The following is a 3998-nucleotide window of genomic DNA, read 5'->3' as shown; positions in this document are numbered from 1 at the left end:
ACGGATCTGGTCCACTAAAAAGGTTAAAAGACAAGTTTGTGGTGGACAAACCTGGCTAGGCGTTGGATCTGGTCCTTCGGAGATCCAACCTAGCAGCATGAGTTCAACGCTGCATCAGATCTCACGTGATCTCAATCTGAGTTCTAGGAGTTTGTCAACATCTCCTTTGATGGTGTTGTCGCTGCAGAAACTAATCATCGGAGGTTTCTATTAATTTTTCTTCGGAGCCTCTATCAAATCTTCAACTCCTTCATTATAAGATTTCAGCTTAAGCAGATTTTTTATGTATGTGCGGTGGAATTTTATGAAAGAGAAAGGAGAAAGAGAGGAGAAAGAGAGGAGAGAGAAGAGAACTAAAGTGAAAAGAAAAATAAAAAGAAAATAGGATAAAGTTAGATTTTTGCAATTGAGGCTTTGGAAGAGAGAAGGGACAGTTTGGTCATTTTAAATTGAGGTTGTGGCACCCGGGAAAAGACTTCTGCAAAAATGGCATCTCTCACAAATTTACGCACTGTTCATGGCAGATCTAGCAAATTTTCCTTTTTAAATCACTTTTGGTCACCAAGCAAATTTTAGCCGTCAAGTAAGTTTTTAACAATGTTTTGAAACCCGACCCGGATTGTGAACCGGACTAGCTCTTGGGTCACCGAGTCCTCGGGTCAACCGGGTTCGACCATAGGTCAATTGAGTAAAATATGTTTAATGTATTTATAGAAAATAAATATTTTTAATATATTCGAAAAAAGAATATCATGTTTAATAAAGTATGAAGTTTAATAGTAATAATAAATAATTAAAACTTTTAAATCCAAATAAAAAAATAAAGAACACTAATAAAACATCTCCAAAAACAACCAACTGTTTTTAGGTAAGTATAAGAGATGACAAAGAAGTTGAAGACGAGAAGTGTGTTGTGAGTCATGTGTGTTGTCGTCTAAGCTCTAAAGAAATAAAAAGTTCTTAAAATAATTGAAACTGTGAATCACTGTACTTTATTTCAAAAATCAAGTAGATTTTTTTGAACCGCTAACCGGCCGGGTCAACCAGTTTACCGGGTCGCGGATTAATAGCGGTTTTTTTCTGGGTTTTGCCGGTTTCTTTACTACTGATTATTAGCACTATACCCAAACCGGTGAAGTCTCCGGATTGCGGGTTAACCGGTCGGATCGGCCAGTCCGGACCGAGCGTGAAAACATTGGTTTTTAATCACTTTTGGTGAGTTACACTTTTTATGGTTTAGCCACCAATCAAATTTTGGACAAAAATATCCTTAAATCAAACTAAATGCAACTATGTTCGTTTACTGCTCTAGTTACTTTTTTGCTGCATAAAAATTAATAATTAAAAACAGTTATATTACTTCTTTTCTTTCTCTTTTTTGTTTTCACATTTTCTCTCTTTTCACTTTCATATTATTTTTTTTTATTTTCTAACTTTGAATTGTAATTATTTTTTTTCTATCTTTTAAAATCCATTTTACTATATTAAATTTTTAATTTTTAATTATTATTCTATTTTCTTTTAACTTTGAATCTCATTATCTTATTGAATAAAATTCCATAAAGTATTATGTATATGATAATAAAGTGTGTTTATATGTGTACCTACACATTTCAAATAATCTTATGCTTATAGAACATTATTTATTGCATGTAATTTATAAATATACCATCAAAACATTAAAAATAATATGTTTATAAACCAAATCATCTTTCTATTGATATACTCATGTACGTCTATTATTACGTTATACATGTTTATCACTACATCATGTAAATGCTCTACTATCTGTGTACATGACGAAGTATCTGAAGACGAATCTTTTACGTACATGGTGACAAAAAGCATGATATAGGTGAAGTGAATGGTTTGGGTTAAGGATTGGAGGGTTTTCAATGAATTTTTTCCTGTAAAATAAAGTTTCAAGAAAAGTTACATAAAACATAGGCACAATATGGTTTCGTTTCGAGAAAATAATTCAACAACATTTAGTTTCTCTTTGTTATCAAGTCTCTCCAAGGTCAACACTACTTTCCTAAAGATGGTTTATGCTCGAGGAACCTACTAATCTTGTGTTGTTTTAGATTATTCTTATGTATGGTATAAACCCTTTTGAATATATATATATATATATATATATATATTGATTTATAAATTTCACATTTCATCAAAAAAAAAAAAATAGGCTAAGTGGACAAATAGATCATTAAAAAAAAACATAAGCATTCATATACTTTGTGCAACGGTGAGGAAGCTGCTCAATAGCCTTATGTCTGTAACATCCGTGTTCCATGATTAGAGTTTGGGATGTGTTGAGTAAACTAAAGAGTTAGATTTTAATTGATTTTGGTTTAATTAAATCCTAGTTTAATTTAATCTAATTAAATCCTAGTTTAATTTAATCTAATTAAATCCTAGTTTAATTTAATCTAATTAATTCCTGGTTTAATCTAATTAAACCAAAAATCCCTAATTTTCTCATGAAGTTATGCCTCCTCTCTTCTTTTGTGCTTTTGTCGACATTGTCATCATAGAGAGGGAGAGAAGGAGAGATAACTTTTGGTTATTGGGAATAAAAAGAAGGAAGATCCGATATTTGTCATCATAGAGAGAAAGAGAAGGAGATTAAACTTTTTCCTTAGAGTAAAGAGAGAAATAGAACTGTCAGGGTATGGGAGAAGGAAGATCCGATTACTCAAAACGTTTCGAAAGGTATTGATTTTTGGGTAGGGTTCTAGCTAAGAGATTTTCGTACACTCTCCTTTTTACAGAAGTGAATTTGAGTTAATATTTTAGGAGATATTGACAGTTTCAGGGCGCGTTTCGTCTCAATCGCGGATTGAGACCAGCGGTTGTTTCGAGATTGATTGCAATTTCATCTGAGATATGATCGTGCTGATATTTTGTGGGAAGATTCTGGACGTATAGACCTTGCTTTTCACTGGAGGGATTAGAAAGTTAACGGTTCGTTTTGATTTTACTGTTTCACTTGTGAGGTTGTTCTTTTCTGTCTTTCTGGCAGTTTGTTTTCAATGTTTGTTTGTTGTTGTGATTGGTTGTAGGAGCGATTCTGGTTGTTCTTGGATATTGGAGAGCCTCTCTTTTGGTTGTAGTTAGTTTCATGAATCACTTGTTAAGGTGAGTGCATGACCATGGCTGATCTAAGCATGTGATTCCTTGTTCTTGCTTGTTTGTTGTTGTTTTGTGTGTTTTTCTTGCTGGGATTGGATGCTACAGGTTCCTACGGACGTTTATGGCTTGGGTTCTGAGTATTGGGCGATTTGGTGGAGTTTGGGAGCAAGATTTGAATCTCGGCTTCATGCGGATCGCAGTTGCAGAGGTAGTGTCGATCGACACCAGTTGGTGTCGGTCAGTCGACACCAGTGAAGCGGCATCGATCGACACTGTGGGGTAGTGTCGATTGGCACTAAGAGCTAGTGTTATGGTTTATGTTATCCGCTGTTGTGTGTTGTGGATAGGTGGCTAGTGGGTATGAGACCACTAGCTGTAAAGTATTTATTATTATTATTATTATTATTATTATTATTATTATTATTATTATTATTATTATTATTATTATTATTATTATTATTATTATTATTATTATTATTATTATTATTATTATTATTATTATTATTATTATTATTATTATTATTATTATTATTATTTATTATTTAAAAAAAAAAAACGGGTCAGGTCGTTTCAGTTTGGTATCAAAGCCCTTACAGTTCTAGGTTTTGGTTCACTAGGTTTCATTTGTTGATGTTGGGATTGCATGCATTGATTGATTATGTGAATTAGTTAATTTGGTGTGGCATGAAGTCCTAGAACATCCTCTTCGAGCATACAGTGTGATTCCATGGTGAGTTTATGTTTTTGTGGTTTTGTGTTATGTTAAGATTGCTTGTTAGCCTCTGTTCTTGGAAGTGCAGTGGTTAAAGGTGTTTAAGTTGTTGGTCGTGGACGTGGGAGTTGTCGTGGTTGTGGTCTGGCGAGTT

At 33.3% G+C, this 3998-nt stretch overlaps 1 long non-coding RNA gene across 1 annotated transcript; it reads left to right on the top strand.

Moving 5' to 3' along the window:
* Positions 1 to 2436: 2436 nt before the first annotated feature.
* LOC147925332 (uncharacterized) lies at positions 2437 to 3478 on the top strand. Its single transcript, XR_015583743.1, has 3 exons — positions 2437 to 2712; positions 2810 to 2964; positions 3063 to 3478. It is a non-coding gene; the product is annotated as an uncharacterized LOC147925332 (long non-coding RNA).
* The last annotated feature ends 520 nt before the right edge of the window (positions 3479 to 3998 follow it).

Source organism: Camelina sativa, chromosome 16, assembly GCF_030686135.1.
Source record: "Camelina sativa cultivar CO46 ecotype springtype chromosome 16, ASM3068613v1".
NCBI lineage: Eukaryota > Viridiplantae > Streptophyta > Magnoliopsida > Brassicales > Brassicaceae > Camelina > Camelina sativa.
The sequence above is the reverse complement of the archived record's forward strand: the minus strand, read 5'-3'. Positions and strand labels throughout refer to the sequence as shown.